Raw genomic sequence first — 19,679 nt, forward strand, 5'->3', positions numbered from 1 at the left:
TGGGAGACCAAATTGGAGGTGGAAAGATGGAGTGAAAAAGATTTTGAGTGATCGGGGCCTGAACATGCAGGAGGGTGAAAGGCGTGCAAGGAATAGAGTGAATTGGAATGATGTGGTATACTGGGGTCGACGTGCTGTCAATGGATTGAACCAGGGCATGTGAAGCGTCTGGGGTAAACCATGCAAAGTGTGTGGGGCCTGGATGTGGAAAGGGAGCTGTGGTTTCGGTGCATTATTACACGACAGCTAGAGACTGAGTGTGAACGAATGGGGCCTTTGGTGTTTTTCCTAGCGCTACGTGGCACACATGAGGGGGAGGGAGTTGTTATTCCATGTGTGGCGGGGTGGCGATGGGAACAAATAAAGGCAGACAGTATGAATTATGTACATGTGTATATATGTATATGTCTGTGTGTGTATATATATGTGTACATTGAGATGTACAGGTATGTATATTGCGCGTGTGTGGACATGCATGTATATACATGTGTATGTGGGCGGGTTGGGCCATTCTTTCGTCTGTTTCCTTGCGCTACCTCGCTAACGCGGGAGACAGCAACAAAGCAAAATAAATAGAATACATATATATATATATATATATATATATATATATATATATATATATATATATATATATATATATATATATATATATATATATATATATATATATATATATTGCTTTGTCGCTGTCTCCTTCGTTGGCGAGGTGGCGCAAGGAAACAGACGAAAGAAATGGCCCAACTCACACACATACACATGTACATACATACACGTCCACCCACGCAAATATACATACCTATACATCTCAATGTACACATATATATACACACACAGACATATACATATATACACATACTGATGATTGGGAATACCTGGTTTAAAAAGCGAGATATACATAAGTATACTTATGTAAGTAGGAGAGATGGCCAGAGAGCGTTATTGGATTACGTGTTAATTGACAGGCGTGCGAAAGAGAGACTTTTGGATGTTAATGTGCTGAGAGGTGCAACTGGAGGGATGTCTGATCATTATCTTGTGGAGGCTAAGGTGAAGATTAGTATGGGTTTTCAGAAAAGAGGAGTGAATGTTGGGGTGAAGAAGGTGGTGAGAGTAAGTGAGCTTGGGAAGGAGACCTGTGTGGGGAAGTACCAGGAGAGACTGTGTACAGAATGGAAAAAGGTGAGAACAATGGAAGTAAGGGGAGTGGGGGAGGAATGGGATGTATTTAGGGAATCAGTGATGGATTGCGCAAAAGATGCTTGTGGCATGAGAAGAGTGGGAGGTGGGCTGTTTAGAAAGGGTAGTGAGTGGTGGGATGAAGAAGTAAGAGTATTAGTGAAAGAGAAGAGAGAGGCATTTGGACGATTTTTGCAGGGAAAAAATGCAATTGAGTGGGAGAAGTATAAAAGAAAGAGACAGGAGGTCAAGAGAAAGGTGCAAGAGGTGAAAAAAAGGGCAAATGAGAGTTGGGGTGAGAGACTATCAGTAAATTTTAGGGAAAATAGAAAGATGTTCTGGAAGGAGGTAAATAGGGTGCGTAAGACAAGGGAGCAAATGGGAACTTCAGTGAAGGGCGTAAATGGGGAGGTGATAACAAGTAGCGGTGATGTGAGAAGGAGATGGAATGAGTATTTTGAAGGTTTGTTGAATGTGTCTGATGACAGAGTGGCAGATATAGGGTGTTTTGGTCGAGGTGGTGTGCAAAGTGAGAGGGTTAGGGAAAATGATTTGGTAAACAGAGAAGAGGTAGTAAAAGCTTTGCGGAAGATGAAAGCCGGCAAGGCAGCAGGTTTGGATGGTATTGCAGTGGAATTTATTAAGAAAGGGGGTGACTGTATTGTTGACTGGTTGGTAAGGTTATTTAATGTATGTATGACTCATGGTGAGGTGCCTGAGGATTGGCGGAATGCGTGCATAGTGCCATTGTACAAAGGCAAAGGGGATAAGAGTGAGTGCTCAAATTACAGAGGTATAAGTTTGTTGAGTATTCCTGGTAAATTATATGGGAGGGTATTGATTGAGAGGGTGAAGGCATGTACAGAGCATCAGATTGGGGAAGAGCAGTGCGGTTTCAGAAGTGGTAGAGGATGTGTGGATCAGGTGTTTGCTTTGAAGAATGTATGTGAGAAATACTTAGAAAAGCAAATGGATTTGTATGTAGCATTTATGGATCTGGAGAAGGCATATGATAGAGTTGATAGAGATGCTCTGTGGAAGGTATTAAGAATATATGGTGTGGGAGGCAAGTTGTTAGAAGCAGTGAAAAGTTTTTATCGAGGATGTAAGGCATGTGTACGTGTAGGAAGAGAGGAAAGTGATTGGTTCTCAGTGAATGTAGGTTTGTGGCAGGGGTGTGTGATGTCTCCATGGTTGTTTAATTTGTTTATGGATGGGGTTGTAAGGGAGGTAAATGCAAGAGTCCTGGAAAGAGGGGCAAGTATGAAGTCTGTTGGGGATGAGAGAGCTTGGGAAGTGAGTCAGTTGTTGTTCGCTGATGATACAGCGCTGGTGGCTGATTCATGTGAGAAACTGCAGAAGCTGGTGACTGAGTTTGGTAAAGTGTGTGGAAGAAGAAAGTTGAGAGTAAATGTGAATAAGAGCAAGGTTATTAGGTACAGTAGGGGTGAGGGTCAAGTCAATTGGGAGGTGAGTTTGAATGGAGAAAAACTGGAGGAAGTGAAGTGTTTTAGATATCTGGGAGTGGATCTGTCAGCGGATGGAACCATGGAAGCGGAAGTGGATCATAGGGTGGGGGAGGGGGCGAAAATTTTGGGAGCCTTGAAAAATGTGTGGAAGTCGAGAACACTATCTCGGAAAGCAAAAATGGGTATGTTTGAGGGAATAGTGGTTCCAACAATGTTGTATGGTTGCGAGGCGTGGGCTATGGATAGAGATGTGCGCAGGAGGATGGATGTGCTGGAAATGAGATGTTTGAGGACAATGTGTGGTGTGAGGTGGTTTGATCGAGTAAGTAACGTAAGGGTAAGAGAGATGTGTGGAAATAAAAAGAGCGTGGTTGAGAGAGCAGAAGAGGGTGTTTTGAAATGGTTTGGGCACATGGAGAGAATGAGTGAGGAGAGATTGACCAAGAGGATATATGTGTCGGAGGTGGAGGGAACGAGGAGAAGAGGGAGACCAAATTGGAGGTGGAAAGATGGAGTGAAAAAGATTTTGTGTGATCGGGGCCTGAACATGCAGGAGGGTGAAAGGAGGGCAAGAAATAGAGTGAATTGGAGTCATGTGGTATACAGGGGTTGACGTGCTGTCAGTGGATTGAAGCAAGGCATGTGAAGCGTCTGGGGTAAACCATGGAAAGCTGTGTAGGTATGTATATTTGCGTGTGTGGACGTGTGTATGTACATGTGTATGGGGGGGGGGGGGTTGGGCCATTTCTTTCGTCTGTTTCCTTGCGCTACCTCGCAAACGCGGGAGACAGCAAAAAAAAAAAAAAAAAAAAAAAAAAAAAAAAAAATATATAAAATATATAAAAATTTTTTTTAAATAAATAATGCGTAAACAAAGAATGGAATCATAAAAATATAACAATATATTAAAAATATATATTTTAATTGTTATTATATAATAAAATAATTCAATAATAGGAAAATATTTGAAAAAAAGAGTAGTAAAAACTTTGCGAAGATGAAAGCCGCAAGCAGCAGGTTTGGATGTATTGCAGTGAATTTATTTTTTTTAAAAAAGGGGTGACTGTATGTTGACTGGTTGGGTAAAGGTTATTTTAATGTAAGTAGACTCATGTGAGGGCTGAGGGTTGGGGGAATGCTTTCATAGTGCCATTGTACAAAGGCAAAGGGGATAAGAGTGAGTGCTCAAATTACAGAGGTATAAGTTTGTTGAGTATTCCTGGTAAATTATATGGGAGGGTATTGATTGAGAGGGTGAAGGCATGTACAGAGCATCAGATTGGGGAAGAGCAGTGTGGTTTCGGAAGTAGTAGAGGATATGTGGATCAGGTGTTTGCTTTGAAGAATGTATGTGAGAAATACTTGGAAAAGCAATGGATTTGTATGTAGCATTTATGGATCTGGAGAAGGCATATGATAGAGTTGATAGGGATGCTCTGTGGAAGGTTTTAAGAATATATGGTGTGGGAGGCAAGTTGTTAGAAGCAGAGAAAAGTTTTTATCGAGGAGGTAAGGCATGTGTAGGTGTAGGAAGAGAGGAGAGTGAGTGGTTCTCAGTGAATGTAGGTTTGCGGCAGGGGTGTGTGATGTCTCCATGGCTGTTTAATTTGTTTATGGATGGGGTTGTTAGGGAGGTGAATGCAAGAGTTTTCGAAAGAGGGGCAAGTATGAAGTCTGTTGTGGATGAGAGAGCTTGGGAAGTGAGTCAGTTATTGTTCGCTGATGATACAGCGCTGGTGGCTGATTCATGTGAGAAACTGCAGAAGCTGGTGACTGAGTTTGGTAAAGTGTGTGAAAGAAGAAAGTTAAGAGTAAATGTGAATAAGAGCAAGGTTATTAGGTACAGTAGGGTTGAGGGTCAAGTCAATTGGGAGGTAAGTTTGAATGGTGAAAAACTGGAGGAAGTGAAGTGTTTTAGATATCTGGGAGTGGATCTGGCAGCGGATGGAACCATGGAAGCGGAAGTGGATCATAGGGTGGGGGAGGGGGCGAAAATTCTGGGAGCCTTGAAGAATGTGTGGAAGTCGAGAACATTATCTCGGAAAGCAAAAATGGGTATGTTTGAAGGAATAGTGGTTCCAACAATGTTGTATGGTTTCGAGGCGTGGGCTATGGATAGAGTTGTGCGCTGGAGGATGGATGTGCTGGAAATGAGATGTTTGAGGACATTGTGTGGTGTGAGGTGGTTTGATCGAGTAAGTAACGTAAGGGTAAGAGAGATGTGTGGAAATAAAAAGAGCGTGGTTGAGAGAGCAGAAGAGGGTGTTTTGAAATGGTTTGGGCACATGGAGAGAATGAGTGAGGAAAGATTGACCAAGAGGATATATGTATCGGAGGTGGAGGGAACGAGGAGAAGAGGGAGACCAAATTGGAGGTGGAAAGATGGAGTGAAAAAGATTTTGTGTGATCGGGGCCTGAACATACAGGAGGGTGAAAGGAGGGCAAGGAATAGAGTGAATTGGAGCGATGTGGTATACCGGGGTTGACGTGCTGTCAGTGGATTGAATCGGGGCATGTGAAGCGTCTGGGGTAAACCATGGAAAGCTGTGTAGGTATGTATATTTGCGTGTGTGGACGTATGTATATACAAGTGTATGGGGGGGGGGGGCCATTTCTTTCGTCTGTTTCCTTGCGCTACCTCGCAAACGCGGGAGACAGCGACAAAGCAAAAAAAAAAAAAAAAAATATATATATATATATATATATATATATATATATATATATATATATGTATATATATATATATATATATATATATATATATATATATATATATATATATATATATATATAGATATATATATATATATATATATATATATATATATATATATATATATATATATATATATATATATATATATATATATGTGTGAGGAAGTACCAGGAGACACTGAGTACAGAATGGAAAAAGGTGAGAACAATGGAAGCAAGGGGAGTGGGGGAGGAATGGGATGTATTTAGGGAATCAGTGATGGATTGCGCAAAAGATGCTTGTGGCATGAGAAGAGTGGGAGGTGGGTTGATTAGAAAGGGTAGTGAGTGGTGGGATGAAGAAGTAAGAGTATTAGTGAAAGAGAAGAGAGAGGCATTTGGACGATTTTTGCAGGGAAAAAATGCAATTGAGTGGGAGATGTATAAAAGAAAGAGACAGGAGGTCAAGAGAAAGGTGCAAGAGGTGAAAAAAAGGGCAAATGAGAGTTGGGGTGAGAGAGTATCATTAAATTTTAGGGAGAATAAAAAGATGTTCTGGAAGGAGGTAAATAAAGTGCGTAAGACAAGGGAGCAAATGGGAACTTCAGTGAAGGGCGCAAATGGGGAGGTGATAACAAGTAGTGGTGATGTGAGAAGGAGATGGAGTGAGTATTTTGAAGGTTTGTTGAATGTGTTTGATGATAGAGTGGCAGATATAGGGTGTTTTGGTCGAGGTGGTGTGCAAAGTGAGAGGGTTAGGGAAAATGATTTGGTAAACAGAGAAGAGGTAGTGAAAGCTTTGCGGAAGATGAAAGCCGGCAAGGCAGCAGGTTTGGATGGTATTGCAGTGGAATTTATTAAAAAAGGGGGTGACTGTATTGTTGACTGGTTGGTAAGGTTATTTAATGTATGTATGACTCATGGTGAGGTGCCTGAGGATTGGCGGAATGCGTGCATAGTGCCATTGTACAAAGGCAAAGGGGATAAGAGTGAGTGCTCAAATTACAGAGGTATAAGTTTGTTGAGTATTCCTGGTAAATTATATGGGAGGGTATTGATTGAGAGGGTGAAGGCATGTACAGAGCATCAGATTGGGGAAGAGCAGTGTGGTTTCAGAAGTGGTAGAGGATGTGTGGATCAGGTGTTTGCTTTGAAGAATGTATGTGAGAAATACTTAGAAAAGCAAATGGATTTGTATGTAGCATTTATGGATCTGGAGAAGGCATATGATAGAGTTGATAGAGATGCTCTGTGGAAGGTATTAAGAATATATGGTGTGGGAGGCAAGTTGTTAGAAGCAGTGAAAAGTTTTTATCGAGGATGTAAGGCATGTGTACGTGTAGGAAGAGAGGAAAGTGATTGGTTCTCAGTGAATGTAGGTTTGCGGCAGGGGTGTGTGATGTCTCCATGGTTGTTTAATTTGTTTATGGATGGGGTTGTTAGGGAGGTAAATGCAAGAGTTTTGGAAAGAGGGGCAAGTATGAAGTCTGTTGGGGATGAGAGAGCTTGGGAAGTGAGTCAGTTGTTGTTCGCTGATGATACAGCGCTGGTGGCTGATTCATGTGAGAAACTGCAGAAGCTGGTGACTGAGTTTGGTAAAGTGTGTGGAAGAAGAAAGTTAAGAGTAAATGTGAATAAGAGCAAGGTTATTAGGTACAGTAGGGTTGAGGGTCAAGTCAATTGGGAGGTGAGTTTGAATGGAGAAAAACTGGAGGAAGTGAAGGGTTTTAGATATCTGGGAGTGGATCTGGCAGCGGATGGAACCATGGAAGCGGAAGTGGATCATAGGGTGGGGGAGGGGGCGAAAATTCTGGGGGCCTTGAAGAATGTGTGGAAGTCGAGAACATTATCTCGGAAAGCAAAAATGGGTATGTTTGAAGGAATAGTGGTTCCAACAATGTTGTATGGTTGCGAGGCGTGGGCTATGGATAGAGTTGTGCGCAGGAGGATGGATGTGCTGGAAATGAGATGTTTGAGGACAATGTGTGGTGTGAGGTGGTTTGATCGAGTGAGTAACGTAAGGGTAAGAGAGATGTGTGGAAATAAAAAGAGCGTGGTTGAGAGAGCAGAAGAGGGTGTTTTGAAGTGGTTTGGGCACATGGAGAGAATGAGTGAGGAAAGATTGACCAAGAGGATATATGTGTCGGAGGTGGAGGGAACGAGGAGAAGAGGGAGACCAAATTGGAGGTGGAAAGATGGAGTGAAAAAGATTTTGTGTGATCGGGGCCTGAACATGCAGGAGGGTGAAAGGAGGGCAAGGAATAGAGTGAATTGGAGCGATGTGGTATACCGGGGTTGACGTGCTGTCAGTGGATTGAATCAGGGCATGTGAAGCGTCTGGGGAAAACCATGGAAGGCTGTGTAGGTGTGTATATTTGCGTGTGTGGACGTATGTATATACATGTGTATGGGGGGGGGGGGGGGGGGGCCATTCCTTTCGTTTGTTTCCTTGCGCTACCTCGCAAACGCGGGAGACAGCGACAAAGTATAAAAAAAAAAAAAAAAAAAATATATATATATATATATATATATATATATATATATATATATATATATATATATATATATATATATATATTATACTTCGTCCGTGTCTCCCACGGTAGCGAGGTAGCGCTGGGAAAAGACAAGAAAGGCCACATTCGTTCACGCTCAGTGTCTAACTGTCATGTGGAATGCACTGAAACCACAGCTCCCTTTCCATATCCAAGCCCCACAAAGCTTTCCATGGTTTACTCCAGACGCTTCACATGCTCTGGTTCAATCCATTGACAGTACGTCGACCCAGGTATACCACATCGTTCCAATTCACTTTATTCCTTGCACGCCTTTCACCCTCATGTACGTTCAGGCCCCAATCGCTCAAAATCTTTTTCACTCCATCCTTCCGCCTCCGATTTGGTCTCTCACTTCTCGTTCCCTCTACCTCTGACACATATATCCACTTTGTCAATCTTTCCTCACTCATTCTCTCCATATGACCAAACCATTTTAACACACCCTCTTCTGCTCTCTCAACCACTCTTTTTTATTACCACATATCTCTCTTACCCTATCATTACTTACTCGATCAAACCACATCACACCACGTATTGTCCTCAAACATTTCATTTTCAACAAATGCACCCTCCTCCGAGCAACCCTATCTATAGCCCATGCCTTGCAACCATATAACATTGTTGGGACCACTATTCCTTCAAACATACCTATTTTTGCTCTCCGAGATAACCTTCTCGCCTTCCGCATACTCTTCAACCCTCCCAGAACCATCGTCCCTTCCCCCACCCTGTGACTCACTTCCGCTTACATGGTTCCATCCGCTGCTGAATCCATTCCTAGATATCTAAAACACTTCATTTCATCCAGTTTTTCTCCATTCATACTTTCCTCCCAATTGACTTCTCCCTCAACCCTACTGAACTAAATAACCTTGTTCTTATTCACATTTAATCTAAGCTTTCTTCTTTCACACACTACCAAACTCAGTCACCAACTTCTGAAGTTTCTTACCCGAATGAGCCACCAGCGCTGTATCATCAGCGAACAACAACTGACTCTCTTCCCAAGCCCTCTCCTCCACAACAGATTGCATGCTTGCCCCTCTCTGCAAAAGTCTTGCATTCACCTACCTAACAATCCCATCCACAAATAAACTAAACAACCATGGAGGCATCACACACCCCTGCCGCAAACCAACATTCACTGGGAACCAATCATTTTCCTCTCTTCCTACTTGTACACATGCCTTACATCCCTAGTATAAACTTTTCACTGCTTCTAGCAACTTACCTCCCACACCATATACTCGTAATACCTTCCACAAAGCATCTCTATCATGCCTATCATATGCCTTCTCCAGATCCATAAATCCTACGTACAATTCCATCTGTTTTTCTAAGTATTTGCCACATGCATTCTTCATAGTAAACACCTGATCCACACATCCTTTACCATTTCTGAAACCACACTGCTCTTACCCAATCTGATGCTCTGAACATGCCTTTATCCTCTCAGCCAATACCCTCCCATATAATTCCCCAGGAATACTTAAACTTATACCTCTGTAATTTGAACACCCACCTTTATCCCCTTTGCTTTTGTACAATGGCACAATACATGCATTTCGCCAATCCTAAAGCACTTCACCATGAACCATACATGCACTGAATATCCTTACCAACCAGTGAACAACAAGCACCCCCTTTTTTAATAAATTCCACTGCAATACCATCCAAACCCGCGGCCTTGCCAGCTTTCTTCTTCCGCAAAGCTTTCACCACCTCTTCTCTGTTTACCAAACCATTCTCCCTGACCCTCTCACTTCGCACACCACCTCGACCAAAACGCCCTATATCTACCACTCTATCATCAAACACATTCAAGAAACATTCTCACTTCACCACTACTTGGAACTACCTCCCCATTAGCCCCTTTGTTCTCTTGTCTTACGCACTTCATTTACCTCCTTCCAAAACATCTTTCAATTTTTCCTAAAGTTTAATGATATTCTCTCACCCCAACTCTCATTTACCCTCTTTTCCACCTATTGCACCTTTCTCTTGACCTCCTGCCACTTTCTTTTATACATTTCCCAGTCATTAGCACTACTTCCCTGCAAAAATCATCCAAACGCTTCTCTCTTCTGTTTCACTAACAATTTCATTTCTTCATCCCACCACTTACTACCCTTTCTAATATGCTCAACTCCCACCTTTCTCATGCCACAAGCCATCACTGCTTCCCTAAATACATCCCATTCCTCCCCTACTCCGTTTACGTCATTTGCTCTCATCTTTTGCCATTCTGCACTCACACACACACACACACACACACACACACACACACACACACACACACACACACACATACATATATACACATGTCCATATTCATACTTGCTTGCCTTCATCCATTCTGACGCTACCCCGCCCCACAGGAAATAGCATCGCTACCCCCTGCTTCAGCGAGGTTACGCCAGGAAAACAGACAAAAAGGGCCACATCCGTTCACACTCAGTCTCTAACTGTCATGTGTAATGCACCGAAACCACGACTCACTATCCGCATCAAGGCCCCACAGACCTTTCCATGGTTTACCCCAAACGTTTCACATGCCCTGGTTCAGTCCATTGACAGCACCCGGTTTACCATATCGTCCCAGTTCACTCTATCCTTGCACGCCTCTCACTTTCCTGTATGTTCAGGCCCCTACCGCTCAAAATCTTTCTCACTCCATCCTTCTACCTCAAATTTGGTCTCCTGCTTCTCCTTGTTCCCTCCATCTCTGACACGTACATCCTCTTTGTCAACCTTTCCTCGCTCGTTCTCTTCATATGATAAAACCATTTTAATACACCCACCTCAGCTCTCTCACCCACACTCTTCTTACTATCACACCTCTCTTACCCTATCATTTCTTACTCGACCAACCCTCCTCACATCACATATTGTCCTCAACCTTTTAATTTTCATCATATCCACCCTCTTCCGAACCCGAACCTAATCACTTAAAGGTAAACTGTAGCCTGACACTCTTTCCTCAACACAATGAACCACACAACCCAACGCAGCCCCTGCACATAGAGCATTCCTGACTCAGTCCAGTGAACCCACAGACATACTCATAATACACCACTAAAAGAAATCAACTCAAACCAACCACACACCTAAACAGAGAAATCATGAAAAACGTACATGAAATCCGCCCAGAAGCAACTACTTAGCCACTCTTCATAGGCAGCAAAACTAGGTGGTTGAGGGACAGACACGCTGCTCACCTTGGTCTCCACAACATCCGAGTTTGGACTTGAGGACCTTAATTCCATACAAAAGCCGAAGCAGAACTCCCGCAGACACATGCACTACAATAACAGCCTTGATGAACTCCTCTTCTACAGGCCCTGACAACATTTCAAACTTCCACATAAAACAGTTTGGTCCATGCATGATTCCAGCACTTACAGATACCTTTACATCTTCAACCACCCAACCCTGCCTTCACAAAAAAAAGGGAGCTTGGCAACATGGCGCGTTCTACAATCCTTCAGACCACAAGACTCTCTCATCCTGCCGTCCTATATCATTCCTTTTTCAAAAAGATGAAATCAAATGAAAAGTCCAACCCTCACCCACACAATATTGCTTCAAACTCCATCACTTTGCTACCGCGCTACATATAGACATCACACAATATATCAGAACTGACTTCAACCAACGACATTTTCTTTCCGCACAGTAGTACTAGACATCAACAAAGCATTTGACACTATCCCCGTCACATCCCCTCTCACAAGATACTTGACACTACCTTTTACAACTGTGACAAAAAACCGGTTAGCCAACTTCAGAGCCGGCCGCCACTCCTGAGTCACTTACAAAGGCTCAGGTCCAATTTACTTTCAATGTCAATAGTTTGTTCTTTGATAGAGGAACGGGATCCTAGTGCTGTCTCAAGGTACCCATGCACAGCACTACCAGAAGCATCTGGCAAGTGTTACGAGTGCTTATAGATATAACAACGGGGCTTACTGAACGTTTAAAACCCTTAAACTCTACAACGGAGACGTTCTTTTTCAAACCCTCTTCAGTCTCATTTTATATGATCTCTCACCACCTCCAGTAGACCACAGTATGAAGGTTTTCTCATATGTAGACGTCCCTATAGTCACATCACAGTACCTATCTATAAACAATTCGTCCACTTCCTATACTACGCCTTACCTCAAAATAAAGCTGCAAACTGCTGTCTAGCAACCGAATCAAGCTCTTCAGTCGGTTTTTAGCAACAACAAAACCACTCCATAAGCAACCAACAACTATCATCTGTAATATAGAGCTTGCCCCTGCTTTACACTTCAGCGCTCAAGTTCTTCCAGGTACTCTCCCTGCTCTAGAAGGACAAGGCGTATAACTCAGATGGCATACCTCCTAGAGTTCTAAGGTAGTGGGCATCTGAGGCGGCACCAAGCCTTGCTCGCCCATTTCGCCCTTCTGTCTACAACACAGACTTTACCTTCTGCTTGGAAACGCCTTGGTGCAACCCATCCCTGGGAAGAAGACAGTTCTAACCCTTCTAATTATTACCCCATTGCTCTCATTTCTGCAATCTCGAAAGTCCTTGAAACCCTAACGTCTCATTTTCTGAGACAGAAATCCATTAGACTTTGTTCAGATCACCAGTATGGATCTCGCAGTACTAAGTCTGCCGGTGATAATCGTGCCTACACGATTCATGTCTTGTCCTTCTCTCTCAGGGATTTTGCTGAAACTTTTGTCGAAGCTCACATCTCCAAAGTATTTGACAGGGTGTGGCATAAGTCTTCAGTTTCTAAACTCCTTTCCTTTGGTTTCACTGTTTCTCTCTGTTCTCACAAGCATAGTTTCTTCTCGGGTCGTTCCTTCGCAGTGGTCTTCGATGAAGCGACTTTCCTCTCCTATCCAATCAAGAGCAGTGTTCCTCAGGGTTGTGTCCCACGGCCTACTCTCTTTCTTCTCTCAATAGGTAATCACGCTTCCACGTCTAACCCTATTAACTCTTATGTTGTTGATGACATTGCATTCTTCAGCTCACTTCTCTCCCCCTCCCTTTGATACTTGTTTTCTCTCTCGTACTGATCATATTTCCTCTCTCATTTTGGACTTGTGCAGCATTGCGGGTGGGGAACCGATGACTTTGCAAAAGTGAATAGCTTTAAAACGCAATTTCTTTGTTTATCTCTTTTCATCAATTACTGGAAACGGTGACTCAGTTCAAGACAACGAAGCCAAGCCAGAAATTTGAATGACTTTTTGCTTCTGTATTAACGACCAAGACACAACCCATGTTCCGAATCCAGTTCCACTGATACAAGAGGAGAACGTTCTCCAACAAACTGACTAGAGCCGAAGACACTCAGCAATACACGGTATGAAAATGAATAGAATGAAAGACTGATAAGTTTTATCGGTAAACAATGAAAGAGGTGAAAAATGAGATGGTTAAGCCCTTGACTGCCCTTCTCAATATATCACTTGCTACGGGAAAAGTTTTAGATGAATGGAAGTTTGCCAGTGTAACACCAATGTCAAAAAAGGCAGTAAGTCACTTCCCGGGAATCATCGTCCTCTCAGCCTAACGTTTGCAGTTGGTAAACTTATGGAATCCATAATTCGAGACAGAACTTTAAAAAAAAAAAACAATCATATTGGAGGCTCTAGTCAAAGACAAAATTCCGCATGAAGGCCAGGCTTTAATTGAAATTTAATTGAAAGGGAAAAAGAAGAGACAAGGATCAGTATCTATGAATTTTGGAGGAAGTGAAAAAACCTGTCGTTTATGATGTGTCGAGTCATAGTTATAACGATAAAACATGCGAGGGTCGAGAGTTCTAAAGCTTTGAGGTGTAAGGAAAGAAACATATCAAACGGCCCACCCTGGAGTCGCAGCAGCTTGCACAGTGTTGCGTGGCCTAGCTAGTGGTGGGGGCACACAAGCAGCCAGATCTCGGGAGCAAAAAAAATAAAAGAAAAAGGAAAAAAATAATACCTACAGAAGAGGAGAAGTAAACCAACGCTGCGGCATAGGGCAATTTATAAGTCAGACAGCTTTCGACTCAACTCTGTGCAGTAAGGATGCAGAGCTAGAACCACCCCACATGTGATAATAGTACTCTGTACAACTACGGATCAATCCTTTGTATAAACGGAGCTACTGTTTGAAGAAAAGGAATTTCGACTTTTAAGCAGAACTCCCAGTTTCTTAAAGACAGAGTTAGCTATCTTTGTTATGTGGAGCTTCCAAGAAAGAGTGGATGTCACAGTAATACCAAGTATGTATACTGAGTAAAGAATTACAAAACCGTCAACTGAAAGAGCAAAGTTGTGAGGAAATTTCGATCGAGAGATGGGTAAAAACTGGGTCTTGGAGGCAGTAAACTTAACCAGATTTCGTCTACACCACTGAGATATCCTGATCAAGTCTGCGTTTACCGAGGAAGCTGTGTGGAGACGAGATGCAGATCGAGTGACAGAAGGAACAGAACTGAAGGGTGTTTAGGAATGTAGTGTCAAGTCGTCAGCGTATGAGTGCATTTGCTTATTTGTGTTAGAAAGGAATTCGTTGATAAAAATGAGAAAAACGTGTAAGAGACACAGGACAGAACCTTGAGGAGCACCGCTGTTGATAGAGAAGGGGGTTAGGCTGATCCATCAACAACCATGGAGACAGATCAGCCAGAGAAGAAGCTAGATATGAGGGAGCAAAGTTAAAAAGTATAGCCAAAAAAGGTGAGCTCAGAGATAAGACCTCGATACTACACTCTGTTAAAAGCTTTCGATTGTCAAGGTCAGCAACATAAGATACCCCAAAAGCTTTCAGGGATGTTGACCATAGGTAAGTAAGATAGGGAAAAATATCTCCAGTGGATCTCACTTTACGGAGAACATACTGGTGATCGGAGAGACGACTGAGAAATTCAAGATGTCTGAGGATATGGGAAGCAAGGAGGAATTCGGAGCAACAGGACGATAGTTAGAGGGGTTAGAGCGGTCACTTTTCTAAGGGATGTGATGTACCAACGCATACTTCCAAGAAGGATAAGTTCTGGTTTATAAACAAAAACAGAAAAGACAATCAAGCACAGGTGCAAGTTCAGAGGCACACTCTTTCAGTACGAGGGATGGATGCCGACAGGTCCATTAGCCTTACTTGCGTAAAGAAAGAGAAGCGCTTTTCGGACAGTATGAAAAATGATGAAGGGAAGGGGCGTAGGATTAGCAAAAGGAGCATCAGGATGTGAAAGAATATTAGAGTCATCCAAGGCGGAGTCGGAGGAGAAACAGAAACCAAGAGTTGCTCTGTCTACGGGAGAGACAGCTATAATACCGTCAGAACAGAAATGTGAAGGAAAGGTAGATCGACAGTTGTTAGCGATGCACTTGGTTAAAGACCATATAGACCCATCACTGAATAAAGAGGAGAGGTTATCGCACTTGCTTTCAATAAAGGAATATTTTGCCTAACATATAACGTACTTGCAGTGATTACGGGCGGTGATAAATGCTGAATGGGAGTCGGAGGAAAGAACTTTTCCAAGCCCGATATGCCTGATCCTTTGTTTGAATGGCCTTAGAATAGGATCGGCTGAGCCATGTTTTGGAAGAACAGGTCGTCTTGAACAAAGAGGGGATAAATGCTTCCGTTCCCGTTCCTGCGTTTGGTGGAGGCAGATGCATCACTTAATAAGAGACAGTAATTTACCCAAGGAAAGTCAGAAAGGAATGTTCGGAAGCCATTCCAGTCAGCTTTGTTGAGATGCCAGTATTTACGTTAAAAAGGGGGTGCCTAAGGGCAGGTGCCGTTAAAATAGATACATTTATGAGAGTGCGATCAGATGAAGCAACTGGGGGCCAGATTGTATAATTACAGCAGGATAGATTGGTAGAATTGGGAGAGCAGTGAATGAAACAAAGGATAAGCGTGGTAGTTGGGGGAAAGACCTTGAGCCAGATAACATCAGAATTTGGGAACTCAAGGTCCTCGAGGCGTGCAACAGGGGTGTTAATGTTAGAATAAGCACAGACACCATCTTTGAACCGGAGTCATGAGTGGAGATTATGGTTGGATATAAAACAGGGGCTAGTGAGAACATAATTAGACAACTGGGCCTCAGAGAGACGACCTCAGGAGAGGTACTAGACAGATGGTGTTCAACACAGGAGAGGTTACTAGAGAGACCACAAATGTTGGTCTGGTGATAGAAAAAAAGGAAGGTCTACCAGAGAGGGAAACGTTGTGGGAGGGGCCGGTATTACTACTATCTGAGCCCTCCCTCTCATTGGTAGTAGGGTCAGGCGGAAACCTGGAGATTATTAGCACCCCATGATGCCAGGGACTAGGGGCCATAAGATTGTTGGATAGAGAGAGAGAGAGAGAGAGAGAGAGAGAGAGAGAGAGAGAGAGAGAGAGAGAGAGAGAGAGACAGAGAGAAGAGAGAGAGACTGCGTGTATATTGACGCAAAGTTAGAGTAAACGAAGGTAAGGAGGTGGGTGAGGATTGGGAGATATTTTGGGAAGCAGTGTTGGCACGTAGGAGAGCAATGTGTGGTATGTGGAAGATGGGGAGTGGGTAGGTGATAACGGGTGGTGGGTGGTTGCTAGTGAAAAAGAACAGAGATATGTATGGGAGGTACTTATAAGAAACGGGTGTAATGACTGAGAGATTAGCTAAAGGAAGTAGGTCAAGAGCAAGGTGCAGGGGTACGACAAAAGCAAATGAGAAATGAGATGAGCGATTATCAGCAAATTTCAAGGGCAATAAGAGGATGTTTTGGAAGGAGGTTAAGAGCGTGAAAAAACAAGGGAACAAATGGGAACATCAGTGAAGGGTGCAAATAGGGAAGTGATAGCAGGTTGTGACGAAGTAAAGAGGAGATGGAGTGAGTATTTTGAATGTTTGTTGAATGTGTTCGATTATAGAATGGCATATAGGGAGTTTGGATCAGGGTGGTGTGCGAAGTGGAAAGTGGTTTGGTGAAAAGAGAAGAGTTGGTGAAAGCCCTGCATAACATGAATCATGGCAAGGCGGCTGGAGTGGATGGTACTGTAGTTGAATTTCTTAAGACGGGGTGACTTTGTTGTTGATTCGTTAGTCAGGATTTTTAAAGTATGTATGGGTCATGGTCAGGCGCATTAGGTCTGGCGGAATGCAAGTATAGTACCACTGTATAGAGGCAAGGGTGACAACTACAGGGTTATAACTGTGTCGAGTGTAACTGGTAAGTTGTATGGGAGAGTGGTGACTGAGATGGTGAAGGCATGCACAGAGAAGTAAACTGAATAGGAACGGTGTGGTTTAAGGAGTGGTAGAGGATGAGAGAGCATCAGATTTGCAACTGAAGAATATATGTGAAAAATACTTAGAGAAAGAGAAGGATTTCTATGTGGCATTGATGGACCTGGAGAAAGCATATGATAGGGTTGACAGTGATGCCTTGTGGGAGGTCTTATGAATATGATGTGTAGAAGGAAAGATACTAGAAACAATGAATTGTTTTTAATAAGAGTGTAAGGAAAAGTTGTGTGGATGCGAGGCACTAGCGCTAGATAAGGATGTGCGGCGGAGGAAGGATGTGTTGGAAATTAAATGTTTTACAGCATGTGGTGTGAGGTGGTTTGATCGAGTAAGTTATGAAAGAGTAAGACAGAGGTACGGCAACAAGAAGAGTATAGTTGAAAGAGCTGAAAAGGGTATGCGTAAATGGTTTAGATATATGGAGAGAATGAGTTAGGAAACGTTGACAAAGGGGATATACGTGTCATATGTGGAGGGAACAAGGAGAAATGGGAGACCAGCATGGAGATGGAAATATGAGGGGAAAATATCATGAGTCATCTAGCCTGAATATGCAGGAGGGTGAAAGACGTGCACGGGATAGAGTAAATTGGAACGATGTGGTAGGGAGTGGGGGAACGATGTGCTTTCCCTGGACTGAATGAGAACATATGAAAGAAAGGTCTGTGGGCCCTGGTTGTGGTTAGGGAGCAGTTGTTTTGGTGCATTGCAAATGGCAGCGTGAGAGTGAATGTGAGAGGATGCGGCCTACGTTTCTCTGTATTCCCTGCGTGTCTTAAAAAGCGACTGACGGGACGGGTGCGGGGGGCTGGAAACCATATTCCTTGTTTTTCAGTTTCTAAAAGATGGAAAAGAAGTAGAAGCCAAGCGACGAGCGCTCATCTATCCCGAAGGCTCAGTCTGAGATAACTGTGTGTGGATATAACAAATGGACGAAAAGATGGACAGCATCGCTCAGGAACTTCTCTCTCCAAGGAAACCCACCATGTCCCTGCTCCTACGTGAAATGTAGCCTCGAAGATGTAGGAGCCCCATTACTCGAGACAGTGTAATAATTTCGGTAGAAAACTGTTCATGACCGATTATTAGATTATCATGAATACCTGTAAGTGTTAAGCTCTTGGGTGAAGATGAATTCTTAACCTGACAAATTCTCGGTGAAGTTTTTTGATATCACTGCTTAAAGGCTGAAGTAGCAAGTTGCATTCATAAGTTGTAATAAGTAAATGTTGAGGATGAAGTATCCTTCAAGCTTACTACCAGTGACTATATAGTACTTTGCTGACGCCTGATCCAACCGAGATCATCTTTCCCTACGGTAGATGGAGCCTCCTTATCCTAAGCCTCTGTGAGAGTAAGGTGTGAGTGCTCATAAACGTTGACCCAGACCCGTGCCACTACAGTTTTTTTTTTTTACCTGGGGTTGAACAAAGGTACTTAAACATCGTTACAAACGATGGTTATAAAGAATAAGGATGTTCAGTGTGTGTAGGTCGCACGTAAAGATCTCCAGCAGGCACTGATTAAGGAGAGCAGATAAGCGCACTGAAGTTGCACCACGGCGTCCAGCATTATGTTACTCTGCAGGCGGGAGGGCCTGTGCCTCAGTTCCTTGGTAAGCGGGTCGTAGGTGACCCAGGCCGGAGCCCCGGCAGAGCGAGCGGGTCTGCTTCTCCTCAGGTTGAGGCTATTCATCATCCCCAGTGTGTCTGCTGCGACACAACAAGCAGCTGGACCTAAGTGCCTGTTGGATGTTGTACTTGCCACTGACTGAAGAACGAGAACTGTCACAAATATACAGTGGTACGTGCCATGTTTAGTGCGGGTTTTTGATGATAGCAATCTCGGCTAGCCACACACACACACATCACCTACCACACAACGTTTTATATCATTCTGCAGTAAAAAGCAAAATACATACTGCAAGAAGGTAATATTACCAGCATTCTTATCTATAAGATGAGAGACAAACAAAGCCATATTAGAAGATTAAACGAAAGAGAAGCAAAAATATTAAATTTTGTGCGTTAATGGCTAACATAACAAGATGACTTAGATGTTTACACAATAAACAAGATGGTAGCACTTGTATACAACCTCTGACCTTTAGCATCTCTGGAAGGTCTACATTTGTCTCGCAAACTAGCGAGAACTAGACCAGTTCTTGTGGTGCTAGGGTGAAACGCCTGACAATTGCAGTCATGAGGTACCTCCGCAAGCCCTTGTTCACCACTTGCTGGCGACCGACGGCGCTAATGAACCTTCTGTTACTTCCCTATATGTCTTGCTACCCTCAGCTCATCACCCAGTCGCATCCATACACACCCAACACCTAGGCCACCAACACACTCACACACACACACACACACACACACAACACACACACACACACACACACACACACACACACACACACACACCCATCCATCACCCAATAGCCCACATGCGCACACAGTCATCCAGACCACCCGCAAACACAACCAAACCCGCTCCCCCCGCCCCTACAC

Source organism: Panulirus ornatus, chromosome 1, assembly GCF_036320965.1.
Source record: "Panulirus ornatus isolate Po-2019 chromosome 1, ASM3632096v1, whole genome shotgun sequence".
Taxonomy (NCBI): domain Eukaryota; kingdom Metazoa; phylum Arthropoda; class Malacostraca; order Decapoda; family Palinuridae; genus Panulirus; species Panulirus ornatus.